Source organism: Mirounga leonina, unplaced genomic scaffold (genome assembly GCF_011800145.1).
Source record: "Mirounga leonina isolate KUSES-001 unplaced genomic scaffold, KU_Mleo_1.0 Mir_166, whole genome shotgun sequence".
Taxonomy (NCBI): domain Eukaryota; kingdom Metazoa; phylum Chordata; class Mammalia; order Carnivora; family Phocidae; genus Mirounga; species Mirounga leonina.
The window spans coordinates 7,646,547-7,661,791 of NW_023270418.1; positions in this window are offsets into that span (position 1 = coordinate 7,646,547).

The window sequence follows — 15,245 nt, forward strand, 5'->3', positions numbered from 1 at the left end:
GGTTCCAAATGACTGTTCCCCTCCCTGCCCCCAACCCCAGTGTTCTCCTAAATCATACACGTGGATCTTTAACTTACAACTTTATCTCTTACCTACTCAGAGACCTGTATGTAACATTTCATTTGCAATAAATAGAAGACCCAGCTTAAAGTGGCTTAAACTAAAAAAATATTAGAAAAGAGTATTATCTTAAATAAGAGATAGGGAGGGAAGTGGGTGCAGGATTAGTTTAATTCAAGGGTTTAAAGTCAGCAGCTTCCCTCCATCTTTCTCTACTGTCATCTTTAGAGGGTTAGCTTTATCTTAGAGTCCTATGATTACAGTCCCATGAAGGCTACCACAGCCCCAGACTTTGCAGTCTGAAATCCATGCACCCAAAGACAGAAAGAAGAGTCTTTTCCCTTGTAGGGTTTTTCTTTTCTTTTAATCAGGGCACAAAGTCTTTCCGCAAGTCCTCTATTCCCTGTTGGTCAGACAGCATCTTGCCCTTAGCTCCAACAAGCTGTGCCTACAAGAATGCAATTCCTATCACTGGCTCGGACTAATGAAGACTCATCCCCTGGAGCTACGGAGCGGCTCTTCCAGCAACCCAAGTCTGTCCAGAAAGAATACTCCAAAACTGAATCAGGGTTTTGTGGCAAGGAAGGAGGGGGGAAAATGCTGTTGCATAGGTGACCAGAAGTCCAGAAGTGTCCCTTACAGAATTACCTAACATTACTCAAGAGAGCTGTAACGATTAAATGGGGTCTATGAAAAATATCGTTAGTGGTTCCTGGATGATAGTAAATTTCAAATAACCATTCAGCATTACCTTCTCTGCCCCTATTTTTATCCCACCCTCTACTTTTTCTTCCTCAGATTGGCTGCCAGCCTTCATCTGTATTCTCTCTGTTTGGAATGTCCCTTCCTGTTGTAATGCCACCATCATACTCTGCTCTGACTGCTATCATAGAATACCAGGGACTGGGAAGCTTCTAAACAACAGAAATTTATTTCTCACAGATCTGGAGGCTGGGAAGTCCAAGATTCAGGTGCCACGAGATTCGGTGTCTGATGAGAGTCCATTTCCTCGTTCACAGCTGTATTCTTGCTGCGTCCTCACCTGGTGAAAGGGAGGGAATTCTCTGGGGCTTCTTTGACAAGGGCACTAATCCCATCCCTGAGGGCTCCACCCTCATGACTTAATCACCTCAGAAACTCCCCACCTCGAAATGCTATCACTTTGGAGATTAGATTTCAATACATGAACTTTTTGGGAGACACAAATAAATATGCAGTCTAGAACAGCTGCCAGTACCCTATGGCCCATCTTATGTCAAATACACAATGAATTCTTCCCTCAATTCTCAATCCTCCATGGTATATTTGTTCCTTATTTGTAGTTTTATCACACCTTGCCTTACATTTGTGCACTTTCTGAGATCTCTCTACAGTGTGAGCTGCTTGAGGCTTAGACCAGGTCTCATCAATCCCTAAATCCTCCAAATAACCCCCTAGCAGGCTTGACACACAACAGTCACTCAGAAAATATCTGGGCAATTAAATGCATTTTGTTCAAAGCTGCTTCCCTGACCCCACAGTTCTAGAACTCCAATGGGCTAGAGCTTGTGGCACATTCTTTTTTTTTTTTTTCCCTTTTCTTTTTATGGTGATAAAATATACACCACATAAATTTACCATCTGAACCATTTTCTGGTGTACGGTCCAGGAGCATCAAGTACATCTACATTATTGTGCAGCCATTACCACCAACCACCTCCAGAACTTTTTTTTTCTTCCTAAATGGACACTTTGTACCCACCAAACCATAATTCCCATTCCTCCCTACCCTCTTCTATTTTCTGGCTACCAACATTATTTTCTGCCTATATGAATTTGCCCTAGATGTGTCACTCGAGTGGAAACATGCAATATCTGTTCTTCCGTGTCTGGTTTGTTTCACTTAGCATAATGTCTTCAAGGTTCATCCATGTTGTAGCATGGGTCAGGGCAGCATTTCTTTTTGAATATTCCACTGTATGTCTATAGCACATTTTGTTTATCCATTCATCTGTTGATGGACATTTGGGTTGTCTCCACATTTTGGCTGTTGTGAATAATGTTGCTATGAACATTGGTGTTCAAATCCCTGTCTCAATTCTTTTGGGTCTAGACCCAGAAGTAGAATTGCTGGATCATATGATCATTTTATGTTCGATTTTTTGAGGAACCACCACACTGTTTACCACAGCGGCTGTACAAATCTCAGACCTTGGAGGATGGATGTGATTTTCAACATCAGCTAGACATCAGGTCAGTCGTTGTCTATTAAATCAATCAAGCTTATGATGACAGGTTTCAGTCAAAAAGATGTGAGGCAGATCAGCATAGTGATTCAGAGTTCATGCTTTCAGCCACAGAGAACTTGTTTCTGAATGTTGTTGTCATTACCTACTCACTGTGTGTCCCTATTTAAGCTATTATGACTTAAGTCACTCAGTTTTTTCATCTGTAAAAATGGGAATAATATCAGAAGCTACCTCCTTGGTTGTTATTTTAATTAATAGAATAGTGCTGATAAAGCTCTCACTGCAGGGCCTGACAGAGTAAACATCCAATAAACATAGTGATTAAATCATGTGATAACACTAATGAGTAATGGGATGAGCTCATTTTGAAAGCCCTTCTCAGAAGGAAGTTTCAAACTGGTTTGATCAACAGTAATATTGAATAAGTGTTTAGCCTCTGAAGGTATCTACCTTGATGCACAGAATTCATTTGAATATCACAGTTTTGTCACATGTTGCCTTAGCGAAGATTCTTTTGGTATTCAGTAACTGAAACCCATTTGAACTGGCATAAACAAAATGGGGAATTTATTTGAGGGATACGGAAGGGTCTTAGTGAACCTAAGTGCAAGGATATAGTTAGGCAGTGTCTGTGTCTGTGTCTGGTGCCCCATGGTTTCTCATTGCTGCTTTTCTCTGGGCATCTTCTCTGCTCTTATTTTTTTCTGAAGGCTGATTTCCTCTGCTGGTATATATGATCACAATGTGCCACAGCTTCTGGATTCTGTGCTTATCCGCTCTAGCCTCAAAGATGAAATTGATGAATCTGATTTCTAATCACAAATCTCCAGCAAAGTCTCATTGGCCCTTGTGACTCAGGTGCTCATCCTGGATTGAACTAGAATTGGGAGGCTGTGAGAAGGTCATGTGGACCAGACATGGCTGTTCAGATTTATTGTGGTCCTTGGAGAAAGGGGGTCCATGGGGTTCTCCAGAGCCATCAAATGTTCCCAGCAAAAGAATTTAACACTTAATTTGGCCACTTTCAGTCACATTTTAAACCTATGATCTCTTCTTGGCTGTCTAGGGTGGGGAGGGTCTCCCATTCTCTAATCAGAAGTCCTGCCAAGAAATTGGGTTAAGGGAAACCCCAGACCGAGTATCCCCACTCATGTTTCTTCTCAGTCAAAATATTTCATGTTCCAGATGTCATTCTCTTTTGAGAAGGGACCGGACTCTACATTGGACAGGAGGACTGGTCCTTGGCAATGTTACAGACTGATGATGGATGACCTGTCATTACAACAACTCTGTAAATGTGTTTTGCCAACACAAAAGGGGAAAAAAACCCACAAAAGGAGAAGAAGAAGGAAAGGTCTTTAACATCTTGGCCACTGAAGTCTTGTCATCCATCAGGACCTGGAACTCTGCCACCCACCCACTTGGCCACTGCTGGAACAGAAATGATGAACATAAGTCACTGTGGTTTTTTTGGTTTTTCAAAAATAGAAGAAAAGAGATTTGGCTAGAGTGTGGCATGCCTGAGTTTCCAGATACAGCTGCTTATACAGGGAAATGAAGGCCCCAGGGCATGCTATTGTAGATATAATTACAGGGGTCCCCCAGATCTCAAGGTTATCAGTCTCTATAGAGCAGAGAAAAAATTTTGCTCGGCTTTATCACTTTTTCTGATTAAAAGTGTAGTAGATTCCCACTCTTAAAAAAAAGCTGTACAGAAATGAATGACTTAGAAAATAAGAATTCCTCATAATCTTACTCCACAGATATATTCTTCCAAAATTTTTTTCTACACGTGTATTATAGTATAACTAAAGACATACTTTTTCTACATATAATTATTTTTACATAAATGGATTAATACAATAATGTAGCTCTGCAATTCTTTTTACATAACAACTGAGACATCTTTCCTTGTCAGTACTTTGAACTCTCTCTCATTCTTTATAGGCTATACAAGTTTCCATTGTATGGCTGTGCTTTATTTATTCAGTCCCTATTTAAGCTATTCAGGGAGTGAGGAAAATATTTAATACTCATATCTTTCCTCATTCTCTCTCTCTCTTGCCTCCCACACCTATAAGATATTATTGGGCAAAGGTGACTTTGGGATCAAAAGTCATAAGTGGCTTCTGTCTGTTCCTGTGGTTGCATGATTGCTTTACAATTAGCATCTCTCTTGGTTATTCATTGTGATGCTCAATTATTTGGTTATTTATTCTCAGCTTAGGGAAATCACCCTTCATCCGTAAATTAAATGGTAACAGAATACTCACAGTCCTACAGAAATCTCAGAGGGGTCTCAGAGCTGTAGGTATGGGGAGAATCAGGCAACAGGGTCAGAGAACTCTTCTGTGGTTTCTGTACTGCCTTTTTATTATTCCCCCTACTTTGGTTTCCATGCGAATTGGTGATGTGCATGGTGTGTGTGTGTGTGGGTGGGTGGGTGTGTGCATCCACGTACACCTACATGTGTGTATGTGGTCTGCCTGAGTGTGTGGCTGGGTGAGAAGGCTTGCATAAGAGTGAACTCCTCAGAGCACATGCTGATCTGTGAAAAGCCCCAGGAGGCAGCTGGGTGGAATTTTGGGGCTACTGGGCAGTAAGTGAAGTGACCCTAGTAAATTGGGGCAAAGCTAAAGAAAAGGATTGGATGCTTTTTCTGTTTCTTTCATGAATTTGGAAATTTGACGCCTACTCTATTGTGATGATGCCTTGGGCAGCTCTGATCAATTAAATGCTCCTGGGCCCCTTTGTGATGAATGCTGTGACTTCTGAGTAACACACTATCAAATAAACCAGGAGATCCCAGAAAAATCTCTGATCGTCTTTATTATTCAAACCTTGCTTGGGTCACAAATGTTGGGAAAGAACTTTGATTTAAGATGGATGCTGGTTGCCAGGGGGTGAGAGGTTCAGAGGTGTAATTGGAGAGGGGTGGATAAGGATTTAGGGTGAATTGAAGGCATCTTGCTATTGCTTTCAAAATACTGTTGTCTGCAGTTATAGAAATGTTAGTCTGTGTTACTTAAGAAGGGCAGCTTTAGAAAAGCTTTTATTCTTCAAGTGCTAATTTAAGCACAGCGTGGTTTCCCGAGTATAAATACAGATTTAGTGTGTACTCTACCCTACTCAATATACAATCTTGTAGCTGCAAAAGCCACCTTGTCCTCAGGCTCACATTGCTGGGTATAGGCAAGAACGGTCAGCGGTATAGCTTTGGTTTTCTTTGGGGACGGGATGTTTTCTGGGACCAAGGAGACCATTGTACTCTTTGGGATAATAACTGTAATTCCTTACATTAAATTGTCCTTTTAGTATAGAAAGCCTCTGCAATCTATGATTTTATATGTTCCTCTCTAGAAATTCCTGGACGGTAGGGATGAATTATTATCCCTTTGTTTTGCATATGAGGAAAACAGGGACAGAAACAGTAAGCAGGAGCCAGATCCCATGGTGATTAGAAACACGGACTCTTGGTCCAGACAGATCTGGGTTCAAATCCAACCTTCACCCTTTATGCCGATGGGACCTTGGTCAAGTTATTGAATTCCTCTGCCCTTCAATTCCTTTTTCTATAACATGAGGATACTAATTTCTACTATATAGGGGTTATTATGAGATGAAGGAAAATAGGGCATATTACGCATTCAGTATAGCACTTGGCACAGAGGGAGCCCTCGGCAAATGTAGAAACTCTTAATAATGTTACACAAAGATGGTAAGTCACAAAACAGGACTAGAGTTTGAGTTTGACTCTGAGCTGAGTGTGTTTTTTACTACACCATACAGGACGTTCCAAGACTTTTATGGGGAAGTGAATTCTTTCCTGTTGGAACAGTCTAGAATCGCCCTGTTATAGACACTGCACATTTAATGGACTAATTCTGTGGGGTCTATTTTAGGAGAGAAAGAATGCAAAACAAACAAACACTTTCCGAGTCCCTACTCTGTGGCAGGCAGGTTTACAGGGCTATCTCATTTTATCAGCACAGTCTTGCTCGTTACAAAGATGAGGAACAGGAGGCTCAGAAAGTAGACAACTTGCCCAAAGTCACACAGCTGGTGTGAGGCAGACGACACCAAGACTCAGATCTGTTCAACACCAAAGCCATCATCTTCCCACTCCTCCAACCAACTGCCACAAAAAGGGCACCTTCACTTTTGAGGGGACATGGATTTCGTTCTGAGAAGGTGTGGGCTGTATTTGGTTTGCCTGCCTGCTCAAAAGGCTCCTTCCTCAGTCTGATTCCCTGGACTATTTCGGGGCTGCCATGTCATTTCTGTCCCCCTCGGAGAGCCCTGAAGAATGTGCAAAGGAAAAAAGAAACCCAAGAAATCTATTATTGGCACTCGCCCTCGATTTGCTATTATGACGTCCATCCTGCAGAGAAGTGTTTATACCCTTATAAGGTTCCGAGCATCAATTTAACTATGTTATCTCCCAGCAGATGATACAAAATGCAATCTCAGTAGCATACGGCAGAGAGAGGTGGGAGAGTTTCTTGGCTGGGGAATGAGAGAGAAATGAAAAAGGGCCTACTATGCTGAGTCACTAAGGCAAAGCAACTTACTATGGACCACATTCAGCCCTGTGCCAAGACACAGCAGCGAGTCAGATACTGGTTGGTGCGGCTGAGATGTTCCTCTTTGGGAACGTGTCTTCTGAGAAGCTGCAGCCAGAAAAAAGGAGGAAAAACGCCAACATCCTGAACATTTTAAGTTCATCAGTTATATTTTTACACAGTTAAATCAAGCACAAAAACAGAAAAAAAGAAAGTCATGTTTCCACCAGCTTTCCTCGAGCCTCCCCCAACACAGCCGGATGCCTTAGCTCTCCTCCCTTTGCCATCATAATAATCCAGCTAGCATTGCTGAGTGTTGTTCACGGGCCAGGCACTGGGCTCTGAGCGTCAAATGCCTTAACTCGTTTTTTCTTTGCAGAAATCCCATGGGGTGGGTTACATTCATCAGTACCATTTTTTGAAATGAGGAAACGATGCTTAGAGACATTGAGTAATTTGATGAAGTTTCAGAATTAGAGAGATACAGAGAGTTACAGAGCCAGAATCAGAATCTGGCTCTTTCTGATACCAGAGTTAGGATCCTTGACTACTACCCACTACTACCTCACCACTCCCTAAAAGTAAAAGGGACAAGAAATCTATCAGGCCAGGGGTCCCACACCTGGCTTACTAGCAGAATAACTTGGTGAGCTTAAAGCAAAATGAAATAAAATGAAGAAAATGAACAAAACAAAAAACCCCTATTCTGGACTCATTATGGAAGATCTTTATTTAGAAGATTTGTATTGGATCTCAGAAATTCATATTTGAGTTTCCCCCAGGTGATGATTCTAATGAAGACACAAGTTGGAAACCACAGATTTCATCTATTTCATTCATTTACAAAGCAGCAGCTTAGAATAGAAGTGACTTGCTCATGGTAGACCAGAACTTGATTCCTGGTCCTCTCTCCATATTACCATGCCTATCAATTGATTAATGAGCTGGTAATATATGTGGTAAAGTCATTAAATTCTGTGAGCTAGACTAGATATATTTTTGAGGGAGGGGGACACAGTGGGACCTGGGATATTAGGGAGAATGATTTTCATCAGGGAAGGTTCTTTAAATATAATAGAATTATATTCATCAGTGTTCAATAAACATGCCAGGCCAAAGTCAACAAGTAGACTTTGGAGAATTGAGGAATCACAGATAAAATCTGAGGTATTTTCAGAAAGAGAAAGAAGAATTGATGAGAGCATGGGCATGAGAATGGGAATGCTCTATCAGGACATGAAAATATCTCAATCTGAGAAGCCCACCAGTTACAGATGAGGAAGTGCTAGGAGATGGACTCCATAGGAAAATGGAAGTCAGATTGAGAAGAACATAGTGGAGTTAGATCACCTGCAGTGAACATTTGAAATTTTGTTTACTGTGCAGAATCTGAAGCACCTTTCCATATTGGGGGTTTGCCTCTACTAAGTCTGTAGAGGTGAAGAGGCTAGATAGATACTTGCTTTTCTCACCCCTGAAGCTGGTGCATAGACATGGTAGGCAACAAGATACCTAATCAATGGACTTATTTAAAATTCACTTGAGGGACTGAAGTAGGATGTCCAGGGCCCAGTGGTGGCAGAGGTGGTGGAGTAGAAGCTGTGTCTAGTGTCAAAGCAGACCATTTCTGAGATGTGCCCTTGGCTGTGAATGTGGCCACTCAGCTTCCCTTATCTCCTACCCCTTGCCAGACCCAGTCTCCTCAGATTTCCTGCTGAGGCAGGAACCACCGCACACCCATGCAACAAAATCTCTTTGCTGCTTCAGCTAGCTCCAGTCAGTTTATATCCTTTGCAGTCAAGAATTTTGACCCATGTGCCTCCCCACACTGAAGCCTACTGCCTCCCTGTTAGAATTTTTCAACAATATTCTGTTTGACCTGTTCCAGCATTTTCTTGAACAGCAATCCATCAAATAGGCTGCTTCATCTTATTAAATCTATGTTTGTGAGGTAGCTATCACCATCACTCCCATTTTAAAGACATGGAAACCCAGGGTAATAGAAATAAGTAAGAACACCTGGGTTCAAATCCTCATTCTGATACTTAGATCTGTGATTTTGGGAGAATTTTTTTTTACCTCTCTGAATCTTTGCTTGTCTTTGAAAGGGAGGCAGTGACCACCTATCTCCTAGGGCTGTTGGGAGGATGAAATATATGGCAAAATAATCTAAATGTTATAAAATGTATCTTAAAGTTATTGTCATCACGGTGACTTTATCCCTCAGACAATCCCATGCATTTAATACAGCTGTATTTCAAAGGAGTAAAAATTATAGCCTAATACCTCCCACCAATTCTAAATGACATCCAGGCCAAAATATAAAAATTGGATAATTCTGAACAAAATTGGTTTTCAATGGCGTTATGATTCCAGTCTGTCAATGGTTTGTTTTGAGGGCCCTGATGTAGTATTTTGTTTCCCTTAAGGCTGTGTTATGGGAACACTGGACTGAAGGCATCTCTGCTGAGGAAGATGAGCCGGTACCATTTCCAATGGATAGGGCCTTTTCCCTAAAATGTGACTGGTGTGGAGAGAAAAACTATCCCCTAATTGAAGACTCATGATGCTTGGCCTACCAGAAAAAATAAAGCTGTCACTTAGGACACTTGCTGATGGTGAGGGCTACAAAAGCTCTCCCTAGCTGAAATGCCAAGGGCTTGTTGGGCACAGCAGGAATGTTGGGTCCTGCCCATGATGCTGGATGGGAAGAAATAATTTTTGGGCCATGGAGGCCTTTTCTGGACAAACAATTTGGCAATATGTCTGGCTGGTCCTACGGTGCCCATTTTCATTGAGAACCTGAAGGACTGATATTAAACTCTCCTGAAAAAGATAGGTTAAGGATGGTCTTTTTTCTTCCTCTCTCTCCGTGTCCAGAAAACTGGATTTTCTGAGGCTGTTTATGGAAAACTCTTTTCAGCTATACCCCCTCCCCACCTCCTTTCACATGCAGCTGGTGTTGCAGGCCCTTCTGAGTACCTTCTGAGCCTGAAACACACGTTTCGCCTCTATCTATACCTGTCCTTGCTTCCTTCTCCTTTCTCCAATTTCCCAACCCCTCCCCACCATGACGTCTCAGAGGAAAAGATGCCTTTCTTATGTAGGGTTGACCTCTACACAAGGCCTTAACTCCACCCTCTCCTACCTGTTCTATCTTCATCCTCTTTCTTGCTTCCTTTCCTAATGTTTTAATATAGTCCTTTAGTTTGGCTCTATCTCCCTTGAATAGATGCATTGCAAGTCTCCTTTCTTAAAAAAGCCTCACTTGACCCTGTGTTTTCCTGTAGCCATTATCCCATTTATCTTTCCCTTTATAGTTAAACAACTAGGAAGAGTTATCTTCCATTCCCTGTTGTATTCCTTCACTTTATTCAGCTTCTTGTAAACTTTCCCCCTAGCTTCTGCTCCCACTACCTCATTGAAATTGCTCTTGCTCAATTTATACGTTGCCAAGTCACTGGACCCTCTCAGTTTCTATTGACCTAAATACTGAAGCATTTGACTATGATAACTTCTCTTTCTTCCCCGAAACTTTCTTTTTTTTCATTTCCTTGACACTTCCTCTCATTTTCCTTCAACGTCTATGGTATTTCCTTCTCGATGCCTTTCACTGTCTTCTTTTCTTCTCCTAACCGACTGAGCCACCCAAGTGCCCCTCCTAACCCTTTAAATATTGGTGTTATCCAAATGTGACAGGTGATAGCTGCTCAGGAGTCATAGCCCTTAAATTTTATTTAGCTCTTAGGCAGAGATCTATTGAGTTTAGGGAAAGTAGGCTCTTACCTCAGATCTGGGGTATATATCATAGAATATTAATCTCATTTTCCGTCATGAGTGATTTGCTTTTAAGCCAGGTATAGCCAATGAAACATAAGGACAAACCTGCTGAAGGACTTCTGAGAAGAATTATGTTTCCATACGGAGGACAGAATCTCAAAAAGTGAAAACCTTTTGTCCCTACTTCATGTTCTTGCCTTGAACATGGTTGAGTGAGGTCATTGGGTTTAGGCTTTGGTGACCATTTAAGACCATCTTAAGACCATCTTAAGTGTCAACAAATATGAAAACAAAAAGTCAACGTGAAGACATTGGCAGAATAGAAAACAGAAAAAGCCTGGGTCCTTAATGACATCACTGAACTCTGGACTAACCTCAGACCCACTTACCTCTGTGATTCTTATTGTCCAAGGTTATTAAATGGCTTTATTAGTAAGTTAAGCCACTGTTAGTTGGATTTTTGTCTATTTGCAGCCGAATATTACAATCCTAATACTTCAATCCTAGCATTTTAGGGCTTCAGTTTGTTTTGGTTCTCTTCTTTTCTCCCTGGATATTCTCTAGTAGAACAATCTTATTAATATCCATGGCTTCAAGTATGTCCTGTACCCCGGTGTCTCCCTGTCTTAGTAGGTTTGGGCTGCTATAACAAAAATGTCAAAGTCTGGGTGGCTTAACCAACGGACATTTATTTCTCAAAGTTCTAGAGACTGGGAAGTCCAAGATCAAAGCACCTGCAGATTCAGTGTCTGGTGAAGGCCTGTTTTCTGGTTCATAGATTGGCATCTTTTCACTGTCTTTACAGAAAAGAGACAGGACGCAATTTTGCTCATGACTCTTACAAGGCACTAGTCCTATTCATAAAGCCTCCATTCTCAGAACCTCATCTAATCCTAATTATCTCCTACCTCCTCATACCATCACAGGGAGGGGTAGAGTTTCAACATATGAATTCTGGAGGGGTACACAAATCTATAACACTCCCATATGTAGTTTCCAGCCAACTTCTGCATGAAATAATGTATTGAGTATTTACTATGTTTCAGGCACTGTTCTAGGTGCTTTATATGTTTTTGTTCATCTTCACAACAATCTTATGTGGAATGTCATACTATCACCATTTTATAGGTGAGGAAACTGAGCCAGAAATGGTTAACTAACTTGCCCAAAGTTATTATAGGTCAAAGCCATGATTTCAAGCTCATGAGTCTGATTCCAGAATCTGAGTTTTTAACCATTATATTCTGCTTTCCACTGCTGGAGAACTCAAATGTTAAAAAGTGTTTCTTTTTATAGACGTTTAATCAGCCCCTTGTTTATTCCACCTTGGTTGGCCATAGTCTGCTTATTTAGAATGTTTCCGGTCACCCTCCCACCAGCCTCTCAGATAGTATAAGAATCTCTCTTGTCCTCTCTTCTCCTCTCCAGGCTCAAGAGTCCTAATTACTAGAACAGTTTCTCATATTATTTTAAAGATTTATTTTTTTTATTTTAGAAGGAGGGAGAGAGAGAGGGGAGGAGTGGAGGGAGAGGGAGAGAATCCTCAAGCAGACTCCTCGTTGAGCACTGAGCGTGGAGCCAGACGTGGGGCTCGATCCCAGGACCCTGAGATCATGACCTGAGCCAAAAATCAAGAGTTGGACACTTAACTGACCGAACCACCCAGGTTCCCCGAACAGTTTCTCATATTAAATTGTTTCCAGATCTCTCACCAACCTGACCATCACCCTTTAATCTAGACACATTCTAGATTGATGTGTCCCTCTTAAAAAAGGATGCTCCTCACTGTACCTCATACTACCCACATGTGGTCTGATTAATGCAAGGACCAAGGGGATGATCACATTCCAGAAATCCCAAATAATGACATTTACTAATGTCTGACCACCTACTATGTGCCAGACACCATGCTAGGTATTTTGCGTGCACCAAGGCTCTCAAATTTTCTGCTGAAGTGTCCGAAGACAGAGAAAGTGAATGTGTATCCCTAAGGAACTAGGAGCATGGACCATGCAGTGGCTGTCTGTATCTTGAAAGCTCTTTACCATTTTGAGCTTTAAGATGTCAGCAGGTTTTTTTTTCCTACTCAATAATAGATCCTTGTTTGGCTTAACATAAAAAAAAAAAATAGGTTGTAAGGGAGTTGCCATTGAGTAAAATAGAAACATTGGGAACATGCCTTGTATTTATGCCATGGCCTCCCATACTTCCAAGTGCACTGCCAAATACTCCTAGGAATTTGCCAGCCTAATCTGAGAAGTGTAACCATACATTATCTTTATTACTTTTGACAACCAGTCAAGGGAAGCATATCTGGGGACAGATCAAGAGAGTGGTTCACATGTAACTTGCCCAAGTTCTCAAAGATAGTAAGCTGAATCTGGCTTTGGATTTAGATCTGCCTAAGTCCTTTCTGCTCCACTCTAGAGCAGATGAGGATTCCACTCCTGAACACTTTTGAGACAGACTAATTCACAAATACAAACATTCTTCTATTAGCCCAGCCCAAGCTGATGTGTGGTCCTCCTGGCTAGTGTACACCTTGGATCCTGTTTCCCAGTACCTGATGCGAGGATGCTGGGTAGTGAGAAATTTAGTGTTCGGACCCAAATACTGGATCTGATGTTTATCTCTGCAATCCTTCTTTCTTTCCATGTGTTCTAGCTTGTCTAGGCAGTTTTGAGGTCTAATCTGGTGATCAAAACTGCTTCCTTATCCTCACAATAAGAACTGTGATGCCAGTTTCTCTAGGGAGTTTTCTAGGGGCCCTCTTGGACTATAGAACTATTAGATATCACTCCTGTTGAGGCACCATGAAAAATGACAAATGGGTGTGTGTGCATGCACATAAGTGTAAGCTCGTGTGTGTTTCAAAATTCAAAACTACCTATTTCTAGCTAAGCAGGCTTTGAAACTCACTGCTCATTCTTCTCAACACCAATGATGAAGTGTTCCTCTTGAGAGTTCTGAGAATAATGGGTCACAGGAAAGGAAGTGAAATGTAAGAGGCCAGAGGGTGGATGGAGTGTAAAACCCAGGTCCGCAAGGCCTATCTGTGCCTTCCCTAAAGCTCAGCAAAGAGAGGAGCTCTTCTGACAGAGATGTGAGGAGACTGCCCTTCTGTGCTCTCCATGGCTCTCTGCAACCCTTCTCCTGTTCAGCATCTTTCATGAGGGCTGTCCTGCCTGTTGTCTTCACCCTCCCTCCACCGCTCCTTTCCTTACCACCAGCAGGGCACCTGGGTCCCTGCCTCTGTTTTGTGATTACTGCTCCTACCCCGCCATCAAAACCCAGAGGATGTAGACATGGCAGCTGGACATGTTTATCTTAGATGCGGCTTCTCTGGAGTTCACACTTACCTTTAAACAACTGGGCAAGGTGAGGCCCAGAGAGAAAAAGGGATAGGACAGAATAAGGAGGGAATGACAGGACTGAAATCAGATTACAAGCTCCCATCAGTGACCAAACCAACGAAACCAGCAAAACTGCTCTGTGTTCTCAAGGCCAAACCAGACTCCTCTCTGCATTTATCCAGAAGTAGTCCTTTCTTTTCTGAAAGCAGGGGAAATGGATTTGGAGCAAGAATGGGGTCTGTTGGCAGAGTGGAGAGAGGGTGGGTGGGATAAATGTTTCTCTCCTCAGAGAGAATATATAGAAACAAAGAAAATGGATGCTTCGGCATCTGGAGTAATGCAGTTTTTGTAACCCTGGAACGGCCACAGCAGCCACCCTTGACGACCAAGAAAGCCTTGGAACCCACTGGGCCCTGCTGGTAATCAGACAACATAGATCAGACAATAGACCAGGTGCAGGGCAATCCTGTAGGTCTGGCCTTCCCACAGCTCCCATTGTCTGCAGGGCTGAGCCTTGGTGGGCCCCTCACCTCTTTGTATCCTTGGCAATACATCAACCTCACTTGGTCACTGGCCTGGCCATCCACCACTGTGCATTTTCCACTCTACCATTTTGGTTGCTGCTAGATGTCTGAGGGTCCTGAAGGGTACACCGCTAGTGGAGGTCTCCCGGTAAGGACATAATATGAAGTAGTGGTTTGGCAGTTGACTTCCGAAGTCAAACTTCCTGGTCTCAAAGTCTACTTCACTCTTAGAGCTGCAGAATGCTGGACAAATTCGCTACCCTTTCTGGTCTTCTGCTCTCTCATGTATAAAATGGAGATAGTAACCAGGCCAGCTGGGATTCTGGTAAGGACCAAATAAAACAATGCGCGTTAGGTCAGCTGGTACATAGCAAGCACTCAGGACATGTTAGCCATTGGGGACGTGTTATTAACAAATCATTTGCTTTTCCTGAGGTAGTGTAATGTGGAAATGGGAAATATATTTAGGCTCATGTGGTTTGGCGTATGGTGGAACAGAAAAACACTGGAAACGCCAGAAAGCTGTTGTGTCATTGTCCTACTCTTTCACCTCGGGAAAAAATCTTTCTCTTCTCAGGTCTTGGTTTTCCCATCTGTAAAAGGAGAGCTCCCCCAATGTCAGCCCTTCTGTGACTTATACTTTACTGCCTCAGTTTTCAGTAACCCAGCAAGCCACTGGGAATGAGGTTGGAGGATTAGGTAGCTATGCTTGCTGCTCAGTGTTAAGAGCTCTGAACC